Here is an 18,008-nt window from a genome sequence, read left to right as displayed (position 1 = left end):
AATTAAAGAGGTAAATAGAATATTAGAAAAATTAGGTATGATAGATCGCTGGAGAAAACTGAATGGTGACAAAAAGGAGTATAGTTTCTTTTCAGCAGTTCATGGAACCCACACAAAAATTGACCACACATTAGGACATAAAGACCTCAAAATTAAATGCAGGAAGGCAGAAATAGTAAATCCTTTCTTTTCAGATCACAATGCAATAAAAACTACATTCAACAAAAAGTTAGGTGTAAGGAGACCAAAAAGCAACTGGAAACTAAATAATCTCATCTTAAAGAATGATTGGGTGAAACAGCAAATTATAGACACAATTAATAATTCCACTCAAGATAATGACAACGGTGAGATATCATATCAAAATTTATGGGATGCAGCCAAAGCAGTAATAAGGGGAAATTTTATATCCTTAGAGGCTTACTTGAATAAAATAGAAAAAGAAAAGATCAATGAATTGGGCCTGCAACTTAAAAAGCTAGAAAAAGACGAAATAAAAAACCCCCAATCAATTACTAAACTTGAAATTCTAAAATTAAAATGAGAAATTAATAATATAGAAAGTAAAAAAAACTATTGAACTAATAAATAAAACTAAGAGTTGGTTTTATGAAAAAACCAATAAAATTGATAAACCTTTGGTAAATCTAATTAGAAAAAGAGAGTGGGAAATCAAATTAGTAGTCTTAAAAATGAAAAGGGAGAACTTTCCACTGATGAAGAGGAAATTAAAGAAATAATAAGGGGTTACTTTGCCCAACTTTATGCCAATAAATTTGATAACCTAAGCAAAATGGATGACTATCTCCAAAAATATAGGCTTTCCAGATTATCAGAGGAGGAAGTAAATTGTTTAAATAGTCCCATTTCAGAAAAAGAAATAGAACAAGCTATTAATCAATTCCCTAAAAATAAATGCTTGGGACCAGATGGATTTACATGTGAATTCTACCAAACATTCAAAGAACAATTAGCCCCAATGCTTTATAAACTATTTGAAAAAATAGGGAATGAAGGAGTCCTACCAAATTCCTTTTATGACACAGACATGCTACTGATACCTAAACCAGGTAGGTTGAAAACAGAGAAAGAAAATTATAGACCAATCTCCCTAATGAATATTGATGCTAAAATCTTAAATAAGATATTAGCAAAAAGACTACAGAAAATCATCCCCAGGATAATACACTATGACCAAGTAGGATTTATACCAGGAATGCAGGGCTGGTTCAATATTAGGAAAACTATCAGTATAATTAGCTATATTAATGATCAAATTAACAAAAACCATATGATATCTCAATAGATGCAGAAAAAGCATTTGAAAAAATCCAACATCCATTCCTATTAAAAACTCTTGAGAATATAGGAATAAATGGACTCTTCCTTAAAATAATCAGTAGCATCTATTTAAAACCAGCAGTAAGCATCATATGTAACAGGGACAAACTGCAACCATTCCCAATAAGATCAGGCATGAAACAAGGTTCCCCACTATCACCATTACTATTTAATATTGTATTAGAAATGCTAGCTTTGGCAATAAGAGTTGAGAAAGAGATTAAAGGAATAAGAATAGGCAATGAGGAAACCAAATTATCACTCTTTGCTGATGATATGATAGTATACTTAGAAAACCCCAGAGAACTCTACTAAAAAGTTATTAGAAACAATCCACACCTTCAGCAAAGTTGCAGGATACAAAATAAACCCACATAAGTCATCAGAATTCTTATACATCACTAACAAAACCCATCAGTTGGAGTTACAAAAAGAAATTCCATTTAAAGTAACTACTGATTGTATAAAATATTTAGGAATCTTATCTGCCACGGGAAAATCAGAAACTTTATGAGCAAAACTACAAAACACTTTCCACACAAATTAAATCTGATCTAATCAACTGGAAATATATTAAATGCTCTTGAATTGGGTGAGCAAATATAATAAAGATGACAATACTATCTAAACTAATCTATTTATTTAGCACTATACTAATCAGACTCCCAAAAAAACTACGTTGATGAATTAGAAAAAATAACACCAAAGTTCATATGGACAAACAAAAGGTCAAGAATTTCAAGGGAATTAATGAAAAAAAAAATCAAATGAAGGTGGCCTAGCTGTACCAGATCTAAAATTATATTATAAAGCAGCAGTTAGTAAAACCATCTGATATTGGCTAAGAAATAGACTACTTGATCAATGGAATAGGTTAGCTTCAAAGGACAAAACAGCCAATAATTTTAATAATATAGTGTTTGACAAACCCAGAGACCCCAGTTTTTGCGATAAGAACGCATTATTTGACAAAAATTGCTGGGAAAATTGGAAATTAGTATGCCAGAAACTAGGTATTGACCCACACTTAACACCGTACACCAAGATAAGGTCAAAATGGGTTCATGTCATTCCAGAAGATGAAGGAGCCAGAATTACAAATGAAAATCAGATAACCAGAGAAAATGAGTAAATAATTTAATGACTTTCAAGAATTCCTGATAAAAACACCAGAGCTGAAAAACAAACAAATACCAGAGCTGCGAAAATCTGACTTTCTAGATATAAAGAATGAGATTATAAATAAAGTGATACAGCATAGCATAGTTTACCTCTCAGACCTGTGGAAGAGGGAGGAATTTATGACCAAAGAAGAACTAGAGATCACTATTGACCACAAAATAGAAAATTTTGATTATATCAAATTGAAAAGTTTTTGTATAAACAAAACAAATGCAGACAAGATTAGAAGGGAAACAATAAACTGGGAAAACATTTTTACAATCAAAGGTTCTGATAAAGACCTCATTTCCAAAATATAGAGAGAATTGATTCTAATTTATAAGAAATCAAACCATTCTCCAATTGATAAATGGTCAAAGGATATGAACAGACAATTCTCAGATGAAGAAATTGAAACTATTTATAGACATATGAAAATATGCTCCAAATCATTATTAATTAGAGAAATGCAGATTAAGACAACTCTGAGATACTACTACAGACCTGTCAGATTGGCTAGAGTGACAGGGAAAGATAATGTGGAATGCTGGAGGGGATGTGGGAAAACAGGGACACTGATACATTGTTGGTGGAATTGTGAACACATCCAGCCATTCTGGAGAGCAATTTGGAACTATGCTCAAAAAGTTATCAAACTGTGCATGCCCTTTGATCCAGTGGTGTTTCTACTGGGCTTATATCCCAAAGAGATACTAAAGAAGGGAAAGGGACCTGTATGTGCCAAAATGTTTGTGGCAGCCCTGTTTGCAGTTGCTAGAAGCTGGAAAATGAATGGATGCCCATCAATTGGAGAATGGTTGAGTAAATTGTGGTATATGAACGTTATGGAATATTATTGTTCTGTAAGGAATGACCAGCAGGATGAATACAGAGAGGACTGGCGAGACTTACATGAACTGATGCTAAGTGAAATGAACAGAACCAGGAGATCATTATATATCTCAACAACAATACTGTTTGAGGATGTGTTCTGATGGAAGTGGATCTCTTTGTTAAAGAGAGCTAATTCAGTTTCAATTGATCAAGGCTAGACAGAAGCAGCTACACCCAAAGAAAGAACACTGGGAAATGAATATAAACTGCTTCCATTTTTGTTTTTCTTCCTGGATTATTTTACCTTCTGAAACCAATTCTCCCTGTGCAACAAGAAAACTGTTCGGTTCTACACACATATATTGTATCTAGAATATATTGTAACCTATTCAACATGTAAAGGACTGCTTCCCATCTGGGGGAGGGGGTGGAGGGAGGGAGGGGAAAAATCGGAACAGAAGTGAGTGCAACGAATAATGCTGTAAAAAATTACCCTGGCATGGGTTCTATCAATAAAAAGTTATTAAAAAAAACAAAAAGAACTTCCACTTAGCTTGTGGCAGCTACTTGAATTTAAGAAGTAAAGCTTAAAAACAAAATTACTTGAATACCAGTCTTTTAATTTCAGACCTACAAAATATAAGCTAAAATCATTTTTAAATTTTCCAATTATTCACGTAAATGTGAGGGGCAATCTTTCTTTTTGTTTGACTAATATGAAATTACACTTGGCTTCTGTCAGGTAATTCTTATAAATTGTAATTTACTTCTATTTCAAATTGAGGTGATCAATAGTGATGAGGTCCTGGATTACTGGGTCCAGGGAAAGACACTGAATGGGGATCAGTTTAATTTTAGAGTCCCCTCTCTATGGACGTCATGTTGTGGGTAGCCCCATCTTGCAGTGTCCAGCTAGAAATCCAAGTTATTTCAAATCTCTGAGGTTAAATTTCCCTTATAAATTTGTCCATGGCTTATGCCATCTTTGCTAAATCTCTTTTTGTGTCAGTACCCCATGGTGTTCTGCCTTGTTATGTCTTTCTCCTCATTATACCCCCACACCAAAAGGCTAGGTTCACAAGACAGAATAGTCAACTATAGCAATCTAGTGTTTGACAAACCCAAAGCCCCTAACTTCTGGGAAAAGAATTCATTATTTGATAAAAACTGCTGGGATAATTGGAAATTAGTATGGCAGAAATTAGGCATGGACCCACACTTAACACCATATACCAAAATAAGATCAAAATGGGTCTATGACCTAGGCATAAAGAACGAGATTATAAATAAATTAGAGGAACATAGAATAGTTTATCTCTCAAACTTGTGGAGGAAAAAGAAATTTGTGACCAAAGATGAACTAGAGACCATTACTGATCACAAAATAGAAAATTTTGATTACATCAAATTAAAAAGCCTTTGTACAAATAAAACTAATGCAAACAAGATTAGAAGGGAAGCAAAAAACTGGGAAAACATTTTCACAGTTAAAGGTTTTGATAAAGGCCTCATTTCCAAAATATATAGAGAACTGACTCAAATTTATAAGAAATCAAGCCATTCTCCAATTGATAAATGGTCAAAGGATATGAACAGACAATTTTCAGAGGATGAAATTGAAACTATTACCACTCATATGAAAGTGTTCCAAATCATTATTGATCAGAGAAATGCAAATTAAGACAACTCTGAGATACCACTACACACCTGTCAGATTGGCTAAGATGACAGGGAAAAAATAAGGATGAATGTTGGAGGGGATGCGGGAAAACTGGGACACTAATGCATTGTTGGTGGAGTTGTGAACGAATCCAACCATTCTGGAGAGCAATCTGGAATTATGCCCAAAAAATTATCAAAGTGTGCATACCCTTTGATCCAGTAGTGTTTCTATTGGGCTTATATCCCAAAGAAATACTAAAGAAGGGAAAGGGACCTGTATGTGCCAAAATGTTTGTAGCAACCCTGTTTGTAGTGGCTAGAAACTGAAAAAGGAATGGATGCCCATCAATTGGAGAATGGCTGGGTAAATTGTGGTATATGAATGTTATGGAATATTATTGTTCTGTAAGAAATGACCAGCAGGATGAATACAGAGAGGACTGGCGAGACTTACATGAACTGATGCTAAGTGAAATGAGCAGAACCAGGAGATCATTATACACTTCGACAACGATATTGTATGAGGACATATTTTGATAGAAGTGGATTTCTTTGACAAAGAGACCTGAGTTTCAATTGATAAATGACAGACAAAAGCAGCTACACCCAAAGAAAGAACACTGGGAAACGAATGTGAACTATCTGCATTTTTGTTTTTCTTCCCGGGTTATTTATACCTTCTGAATCCAATTCTCCCTATGCAACAAGAGAACTGTTCGATTCTGCAAACATATATTGTATCTAGGATATACTGCAACATATCCAACATATAAAGGACTGCTTGCCATCTAGGGGAAGGGGTGGAGGGAGGGAGGGAAAAAAAAAATCGGAACAGAAACGAGTGTCAATATAAAGCAATTATTAAATAAAAATTAAATAAAAAAAAAGAAGATAAAAAAAATTTATATCCCCACACCTCATAGTGCTTTTCTCCTCCTTATAGCTAACTAATTCTTTTAAAATACTAAACTCCTTTATGGACTTAGTCGGCTAAGAGCATACTCCAATCTCATGAAGTATTCTCTTTTTCCTGGTTAATTGTGAATTTTATTAGGGAATTTGTCTTTTCCATTGTTGATTATTAAAACTCCTTTCCTTGCCAACTATAAGCTCTCCCAACTCTATGTCATATTTACTTGGTGTCCATTGTACTTCTTCATTTTGTCTATAATCTTTTCTCCTACTTTTTGCCAAAGAGAATGGCCAATGTGAATTTTTCAAATGAACAAACCCCATCATTTGATGACTACATCAGTTTCATCATTTGATGCTAAACCTGAAATCCGTGATTTGCAACTAGGAATTACTACATCAAGAACGAATATTAAAAATATGACTGGGCATTGAGACACTAATCACAAGAATCACATCAGCATTTTCCTTTCAAAATCTATGGAGGTAAGGTGACAGGGAAGATTAAAAGACAAGAAAAGTAATAGGAAATCATGGGAAAGAAAAAAGAAATGGAAGGAAAGGAGAGCTTGCACAAAACTGAACCTCAATTAGTAAAGGCATTTCTAACAATGATAAGGCTTTCTTAGTTTTTTTTTTTTTTTTTTTTTTTTTTTTTTTTTTTCCCTAAATAAGGGGATCTCAGCCTGGTGTTAAGAATTTGCTTTTTTAAAAATGAATTTGCTTTTTAAAAATATTTTTTATCACTTATTTTAAAATAAATGGTTCCCTTTGTAATCCTATTTGCTATTTTAATCATTTAAAAACTCTGTCAAGAAAAAGGGTTTCACCAGACTGCCAAAGGGGGCCTATCATTTAAAAAAAAAAAAAGTTGGGAAGGTATGTGGATGTGACTGCCGAGGAATGCAAATATTTTCTATTCTCTTGTCTCTGCCTATTCAGGTACTAGCTGATACAGAGGGAGCCTAAGACACAGAGATTTGTGTCTAAGCAAGAAATTTCTTAAGAGTGCATTCCCAGAAGAGTAATTGTTCAATGAATATTTGCTGAATTAAAGTGGGAGGTAACAATACCTATTTCATATTTACTGGCTCTAAGTGAATAGCAGAAATCTCCCCTAGCTAAGAGAAGCTTTCTCCTGCTCTTCTCAGACATGGGTATTGCCTATGAAGAGTTATTCCAATTCTATTGCAAATTATATCCAACATGTAGAAAATAGGCAACATAAAGAATACAGAACTATCCATTTTTTCTCTACTATGAATGACTTTTGGCAGAGAACAGATACAACAAAAATAGATCAAAGTAAATTGATACTCAAGGTAAAAAGGAAGTAAAGAAATACCTACTTGCCCTTGATACATTTAAATTCCCAGGTCTAAATGTTCTGAAAGAACTAGCAAATGTAATTGTTGAACCACCGTAATCTTTAAAAAAAATTGTAGAAAATGGAAAAAGACCTAATAATTGGAGAAGGGCAAATATGAAAAAAAAGAACAGAATGAACCCTGAAAACTGTAGTTTAACTCCTTTCAAAACCAAAGAATGTATAATTAAAGGGATTATTATTGAATCTCTGAAAATACGTCAAAGGTCACGAAGAAGCATGGCTTCATTAAGCATTCATATTCAAATATGAATAATTTTCTTTTCTAACAGGGTTCCTAGGTAGGTAGGAAGAAGCAACACTATAGTTATAGTTTACCTAAATATTAGAAACATAATAAGTAACATAATACAAATCCTTTGGAATTGTCTTGGATCACTGTATTTATCAGAGTAGCTAAATCTTTCACAATTGATCACTGCTACAATGTTCCTCTTCAGAAGTCTAATGATCTGGTCCTGTCCACTTCACTCTGCATCAATCCATTTAGATCTTCCTAGGTTTTTCTTGTCATTTCTTATAGCACAATTTTCCATCACAATCATATACCACAACTTGTTCAGCCATTGCTCGAATGATGAGTATCCCCTACATTTCCAATTCTTTGTTACCACAAATAGTTTATAAATATTTTGGTACACATATGTCCATTTTCTTTTTCTTTGATATCTTTGGGATATAGAACTAGTAGTAGTATTACTAGATGAAAGAGTATATATGCACAGTTTTGTAGCCCTTTAGACATAATTCTAATTATTCTCCAGAATGGCTGGACTAGTTCACATCTCTACCAATAGTGCATAAGTGTCCCTGCTTTCGGAAATTCCCTTCAGCATTTGTCATTTTCCTTTGCTGTCATATTAGTCGATCTGATAAATGTGAGGTAATACTTTAGAATTCTTTTAATTTGCATTTCTTTAATAGTGATTTAGAAGACTTTTTTTCATGTGACCACATGATCATATGAAAACTTTAATCTGAAAACTGCCTGCTTATATTCTTTAACCATTCATCAAATGAAGAATGAATCATTTTTATAAACTTGACTCAGTTTGCTATATATATTTAAGAAATGATGCTATAATCAAAAAAAAAACTTGCTGTAAAAATTCTCTCAATTTCCTGCTTTCCTTTTAATTTTGATCAAATTAGTTTGCATAAAGCCTTTTTATTTTCACATAATCAAAATTATCCATTATATGAATTCTATAATCCTTTGCATCTACATTTTCAAGTTATTTTTCAACAAACCCTTTAAATATCTGGTCTATATTCCTAGCAGAAAAACTGAGAACATTGGTGGAAAAAAAGGAACCAGTAGTCTGTTGACAATTATCTTCTTTCTCCCACCCCAATATATTTCGCAATTTATTTCTTTAGAAATAGTAGCCACCTGAGTCAAGCAGTATTTGAATACATGGTGCATATTTGAGGAGAATTTAAACTATTTACTATTCTGAAAGACTATTAACCATTTTCACTTATAGATGTCAAAGAATGTTAGAGTTAGAAGGGCCCTATCAACTATCTAGTAGTTCTACCAGATACATTTTACAAAAAGAGCAAAGCAAGGATAACTGAAGGAAAGTGGTTTGTCCACTAAGAATGACTTCATGAGATATGGAAAACTAGTTTGATGATTACTTTTCCCCTAATTTCAATCAAAAAATCCTTTTTCTTTCCTCAGAAATCAGTATTACTCTGTATTTAACAGTGATAAACTTATCACATATGATTTTGTATTATAGCTATTTACTGTATGTATGTATATCTAGATTTAGATCTAGATATAATATCTTTCTGTTAGACCAGGGATTCTTTTACTTATTTATTTATTTGTTTATTTATTTATTTATTTAAATAACTTTTTATTGACAGAACCCATGCCAGGGTAATTTTTTACAGCATTATTCCTTGCACTCACTTCTGTTTCGATTTTTCCCTTCCCTCCCTCCACCCCCTCCCCCAGATGGCAAGCAGTCCTATACATGTTAAGTAGGTTACAGTATATCCTAGATACAATATATGTGTGCAGAACTGAACAGTTCTTTTGTTGCACAGGGAGAATTGGATTCAGAAAGTATAAATAACCCGGGAAGAAAAACAAAAATGCAAACAGTACATTCATTTCCCTGTGTTCTTTCTTTGGGTATAGCTGCTTCTGTCCATCCTTGATCAATTGAAACTGAGTTAGATCTCTTTATCGAAGAACTCCACTTCCATCAGAATACATCCTCATACAGTATCGTTTTGAGGTATATAATGATCTCCTGGTTCTGCGCATTTCACTTAGCATCAGTTCATGTTAGACTGGCAAAAAGAAGTTTATTGGCACTGAGAAATCAGCTTTTGCTAGGAAGCTGCAAAAGGTCCTGGCAGAGAAGTAAAGGTCTAGCAGAGAAATCCTGGCAGAGAGAGAGAGAGATAAAGAGGGGTGTTAACACTGAGAGGAGGATGTCTTCTCAGCGGGAAGAGTCCTGGTAGGCAGCTATGTCAAGGAAAGAGAGAGGTTTCTTGACAAGGCATGGTCCTGCTTTTGGGCCTCTGCAAAGAAATGAGCCCCCAATTGCCCCTTTTATAAGGAATCTGAAACTGAGGTTTCAATTGAATGAGATTCCTTCAATGTTGTCATTGCCCCCAGGCCTAGATGAGACCACTTACTGGGAGTGATTTTGAGCCAATTTTCAGCTCAATAGGGGTAGATAAAAATCTAGATCTCCAGCTAAATGATACTACTTAAATTTGAGTGGTTCTGGGCCAATCTTAATCACATAACTGCCCCAATGGTGGTTTCAGGAGAGTTTCAGGGCTCACCTCAAAGATCAAGAAGGACAGTTTCAGGGTTCCCTCATCAACAGGGTCATTGTGAGAATTATTTAATATTTGTTAAGTGCTTAACATACTGACTGGCACAAAATAGGTTCTGAATAAATGCTTCTCTGTCTCTCTTCATTAGTCCATACAATTACTATAAAGGCAGAAATCCTAGCACTGTCTAAACTTTTTATCAAACCAACTCCCCTAGAAGAATGTTTTGTTCAAGTTAGGTGCTTGATAAATATAGTGAGAATTTGTTGACTCAAGATCTTCTGAAATAGACTAGCTTACTTATTTTTTGAGCTCACTGTGAAGAATATTTACCTTTTTCTTCTAAACCAATCTATAGGCATGATCAAGTTTTTAAAAACATCTGAATCAGACTGCTTATAAAGTAACAACAACATCCTGAATTTGGATTGACTTTTTTTTAACTTTTTAACTTTATGTTATTTTATTCAACAGTTCCATGATTTAGGATAAGGCAACTATTATCACATTCATTTTGTAATTGATAAAGTGAAGTTCAGACAATTGGAATAATTTGTCCAAGCACAGCTAGTTAATAAAAAAGTCAGGATTATAGTGCAGATCCTTAACCATGGACTTTTCATCAGTTGGACAGGTTTGTTTGTTTGTTTGTTTGTTTGTTTTGTTTTGTTTTAGAGCAGCATAAGACTGATTGAATTTATTGGGGGATGAGGTACAGAAGCTATCCTCAGGGCACCTCCTTCCTTCTGTAAACAAATCAAACTGCAAAGTGGGACTCTGGGGTTTCTCCCTGAGGAAAGGATCTGCTTCATTCTGATCCTTATATCCCCTATCACCTAGCACAAGGCCTGGCACATCCTATGTGCTTAATGTATATGTGGTGACTGGACTATATGCGGTCCCTTTTAGCCTTGGATTTTCTTTCCAAGATCAGAAATTATGGTCAAATCACAAAGGCTGTCCCCTAGATGATGGGGACAATCGATGGGCCTTCTGGTAGACTGAGTTTGCTAGATTCTCCTTCTTACTTTTCTAGTTTCATTGCAGGAAAGAGAAGAACCTCTTAATATTACCAGAGTCTATAAGAAGCATAGTGAGTCTGTCAATACCCGTTCCCCAACCCGTATTCTAGGGCAGTACAGAAACTGTCATACATAATCATGGCTTCATCATCACCAGCAGCTTTGGCCTTGGCTTGCTCTTCAAACAGCTGTTGCACAGGGTCATTGAGCTCTGTGTAGGTGTTGCAGATTTCCTTCTTCATGGCAATGAGCTCAAAGCACTAGGGTCAGGCCTTCCTTGGAGCGGTGCCATTTGGCCAGTGGGCTCATTATCTGGGGGTGGTCACAGATGAACGTGGGGTTGATGCAGATTACTTCCAGGAACTTACCTACAAACTTGTCCAGAAGCCTGGCTGTGGTTCTGGGAGGAGGGCACTCCACGCCTCTTGCCATACAGAGGTCATCAAGAACGTTACGAGTTTCTTCTGTTTCAAAAAGACTGTCTTAAGCAGCTTCATTCCAAGACCTTTCTCAAGCTCTTCCATCATGCTGATTCTCTGGAAGGGCGGTTGAAGTCAATCTCGTGGGCCTGGCCTTCTGGGCCATCTGGGTGATAGGTAATCTTGTAGCTTCCTGTAATGTTCTTCACCATTCCTGAAACCATTTTCTCGGTGATTCCATGAGATCATGGTAGTCTGCATAAGCCATATAGAACTCACAGGTCGTGAATTCAGGATTGTAGGTCAAATCGATACCTTCGTTCCTGAACTGGCACCCAATTTCATACACCTGGTCAATGCCACCAACTACCATCATTTTGTGATACAGCTCTGGGGCAATTCTCATAAATAAATTTATGTCCAGCTCATTATGGTAGGTGACAAAGGGCTTGGCAACAGCTCCCCACAGGATGAAGTTCATCATAGGAGTTTCAATCTCCAGGAAGCCCAACTCGTCCAGGAAGCTCCTGACATAGGTAATTATCTTGGAGCGGGTGATGAACTTCTGTCTCACAAAGTCATTCAGGATCAAGTCTAAGTATCGATGATGATAACGAGTTTCCTTGTCTTTGAGACCAAAGTGAAGGTGAGGCAACATATGAAGACAAGGTGACAAGAGCATAATCTCATGGGGTATGATGCTCAGCTCTCCTCTCTTAGTCTTCCCTGGATTCCCCTGAACCCCAATGATGTCTCCCCATTGAAGTTTGTTATTTATATGAAAAAATTCTTCTTCTGATTTATAATTCCTGGAGGTGGCCTTGACCTGCAGCTTGACCCCCTCTCCCCAAATATCATAAAAGACGAGCTATTTCCCTGCAGACCATTTGGCATGGACACGACCTGCCACACTCAAGGTGACGTCAGTCAGGTGGTCCCCTGGTTGCAAATAACCGTACTTCTTGATAAAGTGGGTAAGTCATCCAGCCATTCTGGAGAGCAATTTGGAACTATGCTCAAAAAGTTATCAAACTGTGCATACCCTTTGATCCAGCAGTGTTTCTACTGGGCTTATACCCCAAAGAGATACTAAAGAAGGGAAAGGGACCTGTATGTGGCAAAATGTTTGTGGCAGCCCTGTTTGCAGTGGCTAGAAGCTGGAAAATGAATGGATGCCCATCAATTGGAGAATGGCTGAGTAAATTGTGGTATATGAACGTTATGGAATATTATTGTTCTGTAAGGAATGACCAGCAGGATGAATACAGAGAGGACTGGTGAGACTTACATAAACTGATGCTAAGTGAAATGAGCAGAACTAGGAGATCATTATATATCTCAACAACAATACTATATGAGGATGTATTCTGATGGAAGTGGATCTCTTTGTTAAAGAGAGCTAATTCAGTTTCAATTGATCAAAGATGGACAGAAGCAGCTACACCCAAAGAAAGAACACTGGGAAATGAATATAAACTGCTTGCATTTTTGTTTTTCTTCCCGGGTTATTTATACCTTCTGAATTCAATTCTCCCTGTGCAACAAGAAAACTGTTCGATTCTGCACTCATAAATTGTACCTAGGATATACTGTAACCTATTCAACATGTAAAGGACTGCTTGCCATCTGGGGGAGGAGGTAGAGAAAGGGAGGGGAAAAATTGGAACAGAAGTGAATGCAAGGGATAATGCTGTAAAAAATTACCCAGGCATGGGTTCTGTCAATAAAAAATTATTTAAAAAAAATAAAATAAAGTGGGTGAGTGAGGTGTCTACATGGAATTTGTGGGAGTAGGGACTATCTCCACTGAGCTTCAGCTGTTGGATCGTGTGAGTGTGGATCTTGTAATATTGATGTGGATCAAGGTTCTCCTCATCAGTGGGCAAACCACAGTCAACAGAGTGATTGGTAGCAGAGACTTGGTTTAGCTGCTTCTCACTGAACTCCTTTTTATTCTTCAAATGTCTCTTCAACTCACAGGTTTCGGGAGGAGTTGCTCCCCAGACAGCGGAATCCCCTAGAATGAACTCAAACAGGACAGCCAGTCCCAGTACATCACGAGATTTGTAGTTTCTGGAGGTGGAAGGACGTCAAGTTCAAGTGGCTCCAAGTCTCAGTCCCTAAGGATCCCATGGGCCCTAAAGTTTCAGTCAGCTGCACTTGTTCCCTAAATTCGTTCTCAGTTTTGCCTCATTTCTATCTCCAGCTACAGCAGCTCTTTACACTGCTGCCATCTTTCTCCCAGAACCCAACAAGAAAGCCAGTTGGACAGTTTAAAAATTCTATGTTAGCAGTAACAGCATATTACCATTGGACACTAAATACTGCTTACTGTTAGCAACTCAAGAAAGCTGGTAAATTTAGGAGTACGATAGAGCTGAGCTGTGCAGTTGACTCTAAGATGGGCACTCTGTTTTTTTTTGGTTCTCCCACTCATTTGGTAAATTCCATTGGTTGATGTAGCTTTAATAAAGGCAGGCCTTTACATCCAGACACCAGCTTGCCTTCTTTACCAGTGTGTGCCTTTAGTCAAAGGAGGGATGTGAATGTAAGAATAGTTAGTTTCAGACCATCCAGGCTTCTGTTTCATAAATCAAAAACAAAACAACAAAACAACTGCTCTCAAGTCCCTCATAGGACCTCTCATTTCAAAGAGGCAGTTGATAAAATCTGGATTTCAAATAAAGCCCAAAGATGAACAGGCTACTTTCTGTGGGGAACCCTATGCTTCAGAAAAGGAAGCAACGAGGGGGAGATAATAACCACATATACTAATGCAAGAATGCCGCTTGGAAGGAAAAAGGTAATTCAATCAGAAGTGTAAGAGCTTTATTACTCCCTAAAACATCCTTCACCCATTCACCCAAGCACAGTATAGCCTGAGAAGAATAACATGGAAAGAGGAATAAAGTAAGAGAACTACTGTCTTGGACACAAAGAAAATAGTCACATGAAGATGGCAATATGCTTTTAGAAGGTATAGCTCCTCCCTCCTCCCCACCTCACTCCCACATCAAAAACAAAACCAAAACCAAAAAAACCTTTTTAGAGAGACTGATGGTCCTAATCAGAACTATTTCTAGCAGACAAACATGCTCAAGTGACTTTTTCTCCTTTTTGGAAATTGGCTTTTTTTCCAAGAGAAATTGAATCCTTTCCACAGCATGTCACTGCCATTTGCAACAACCAGGTTATATCAGGCCATGGGGAAAAAAATCTAGGCCTTTTTTTTTTTTTAAACATCATAAAAAGAACAGGAAAAAAGAGAAAGAGAGAGGAAAAAAGATAGGAAGAAAGAAAGAAAGAAGGTGAGACCAGAAGTCCAAGGTCCTAAGAACCAATGTGAGTAGGTTTCTTGTCAGTACAACTGCCTGGGAACAATGGCTAAGCTTCCTTATTTCAGAATATTCTGTTTAGGGCTAGTAGGGAAGGCACAACTCTAGACATTTTGGGGGACCAAGGCAGCTATAAGAGAGATGAGAGAAATTCCCATGGGCAATCTGCTCCTTAAATGAGTCCAGAGTTCGAACTCATTCACTGAACTGTTTAAGGAAGGCAATGGAAAGAAACAGTGACTGGCAAGAAAAGATTTGTATCTAGTCCTGACTTTACAACTACCTTGCTGTGGGTGGGACACACCACATACCATCCCCCTCACCCCATCTGTAAAATAATGGTATTGAATCCGAAGTTCTCTCAGATTAGTTTCAGCTATAATATTTCATGAGCTCATTTCTATACATGCTATTTTGGATATGTAGTTATTAAGGTGGCTGCCTACTTGTGTCTATCTCTATTTTTATGTATTATTTTAGTGCTCCAGCTAAGAGGGTAAGAAATACCAGCACTATCTAGTAGTTAAAGCACATGCTCATGTGGATGCTTCACAAATTTTATTGGAAATGATAACTTTGAATTTTATCACAGAGGACCCAAAATGAAGACTTCACTTAGTACTTTAAAATATGTTATTTTTCTTTTTGACAAGGCAATGGGGGTTAAGTGATTTGCCCAGGGTCACACAGCTAATAAATGTTAATTATCTGAGGCTGAATTTGAACTCAGATCCTCCTGACTTCAGGGCCAGTACTCTATTCACTGTACCATCTAACTACCCTTACTAAGTACTTTTTGATGGATTGTTTCACTGTTCCAATGCCACTCCCCCCTTCCCAATCCAGTATATGTCATAATCTATCTTTCAATAATTTTTCTAATCAGTTATGAAACCTTTCCCCCTGAAAACCTACGGAAAAGGACAACGTCAAGTTTCTTAAGGGCAAGAGATAGTATAAGGATCATCTTCTTCTGCCTTTTTTTGTTTTTTATAAGTCAAGACCCTGGACAATGAGGACATCAAGTCCTTCCCAAACAGCATGAGATGCAATCATAGCTACTCACTGCACATCCCTGAACAAGAAACTTGACCTCTCTCAGTTTCCATGTCTTTATCTATAAAGTGAAAGGGTTGGGCTCGATAATCTCTTATAACTTTCTGCATTATGGATTTTTTTTTGGTTTGTTTTGTCATGTTTTTATGGGGGCCCATGTCCAGTCATGTCTTAGGAGGACCCTCTCCTTCTCCTTTCATCTCTTGAGGAAGATCTGAAAAAGACGGCTTTTTGACAAACCTGGGACTTACTTTGTTCTAATACCAAGTCCACCGATAAAGAACATGCTGGTGCTATGCCCTTGGGCTTGATTCTTAAGAGCAGCAGAGATATAAAGGCACAGATGTAGAAATGAAGAGTTAAGAGAAAGGAGCTATACAAAGTCACATACACGGTTCTCTGATGATTAACCTGCACAACCAGGTCTCAAAATGACAGAGGAGTTTTTAGAGTAAGTGGAGGAGTTTCTGTATCAGCCCAAGAACTTGGTTCTGGGACTCAGAGATAGTGAAGCATAAAACTATGAGAAAGAGGGATGAATATGGTATTTCTCCTTCACTGGTACTATGAAGGATGTAGACTGTGCAGAGTAGGAAGAAAGGAATCACCTTGCTATAGAATTCTTTCCTGATTAGGGAAATCTCAGTTCTAAAGTAGCACCATACAATTGAAGCAAATGTAAAGGTCCCTAGCAAAAGGGGAAAAAGAAGAGAGGGGACTCACCATTATAGATGGTATCTGCTTTCTAACAAAATTGCTTCTTTCAAGCATAGCATCACTGTAAGTCTGATGGACCATATAGGTTCACTAGAGAAGACAGATATCAACTGGAAAGACAAGGGGTACTGACCTGCCTGTTTACAAGCTCAGGTATGAATCCCTTTGCATGCCTATTTAGGTGAAATAAAATGTGTCTTAAAATAACTAATATTATATAGTGCTTTAAATTTTGCATTTGACCCTTATGATGACCATATGAGGTAGATGCTTTCATTATTCTCATTGTATAGATAAGGAAACTGAGAATAAGCAAATTTAAGTAACTTGCCTAGGATGACATAGCTAATAATTATTTGAGACACAGTCTGAACCAGGCTTTCCTATGTCAGACTTCTAATCAGTACATTATTATTTTTCTATTATACCTCTATAGCAAATTAATAGCAATAGCATCTTTTTATTGCTTCCGGTTAAGATGGCGGAGAGGAGGCACACAGATGCATAAGCTCCACGCTTTCTCTCACTATCCACTTCATTACAAGCCTCTGAATTAATGCTTGACTGAAAAAAAACCCACAAATAATTACCAAGAGAAGCCATCCTTGAGATTCGCCAAGAAAGGTCTGTCTTTACTGGAGGGCTGGGACGGTTTTAGATCGGGCGCAGGCTGAGGGCAGCGGCAGTGAGAGCTGACTGGAGAGGGGGTGGGGAGTGATCGCAGCCGTCTCTGCGGGGAGAGGTTTGGATACTTTGCTCCGGCAGCAAGTCAGCAGCCCAGCAGAGAAGCTAAAAACACCGGGGCTGAAGAATACAACCCCAAACAGCTGGAGTCTCCCGGGACCTGGCCGCCCCCCCCTTCCTCCCCCACAGTGACTCAGCACGCTCTGGGACCTCAGAGCACACGCGCAACACAGTCCTGCTAGTGCCTCACTGCTGCGCCCTGCAGTCTGTAGAGGAAGCTCGGTAACACACCCAGCCCCTCCCCCAAAGAAAGACTCCAGTTTTTTCTGTTTATCTTTGGTAGTTTGTCTCTGATTATTAGACAGAATGAGCAAGAAGCTGAAGAGGACTTTAACCCTTGACAGCTTCTATACAGATAGAGAGCAGACTCTAAATCCTGAGGAGACTAAAAACAGACAATCCCCAGGTGAATCCCCAAAGGAGGAGATCATCTGTTCCTCAGCACAGATGAACCTCATAGAAGTGATTAAAAAGGCTCTCACAAGGGAGCTAGAAGAAAAATGGGGAAAGCAGAGTGAGGCTTGGGAAAAGGAGAGGGAGGCTTGGCAAAAGAGCCTGGAGAAAGTTAAAGAGAGAATGGATAAAGGAGTAAAATCCTTGAAAAATAGGA

The 18,008-nt window shown here is 37.2% G+C and overlaps 1 protein-coding gene and 1 pseudogene across 1 annotated transcript in view; both read right to left on the bottom strand.

Moving 5' to 3' along the window:
* NTN1 (netrin 1) overlaps positions 1–18,008 on the bottom strand; it is a 526,534-nt gene that overhangs the window by 166,553 nt on the left and 341,973 nt on the right. The gene's annotated exons all lie outside the window — the stretch shown is intronic.
* On the bottom strand, positions 11,070–16,223 carry LOC127559223 (lysine--tRNA ligase-like; annotated as a pseudogene).

This window comes from Antechinus flavipes, chromosome 4 (assembly GCF_016432865.1).
Source record: "Antechinus flavipes isolate AdamAnt ecotype Samford, QLD, Australia chromosome 4, AdamAnt_v2, whole genome shotgun sequence".
In the NCBI taxonomy this organism is placed as follows: Eukaryota; Metazoa; Chordata; class Mammalia; order Dasyuromorphia; family Dasyuridae; genus Antechinus; species Antechinus flavipes.
This window is presented reverse-complemented; position numbering and strand designations above follow the sequence as displayed.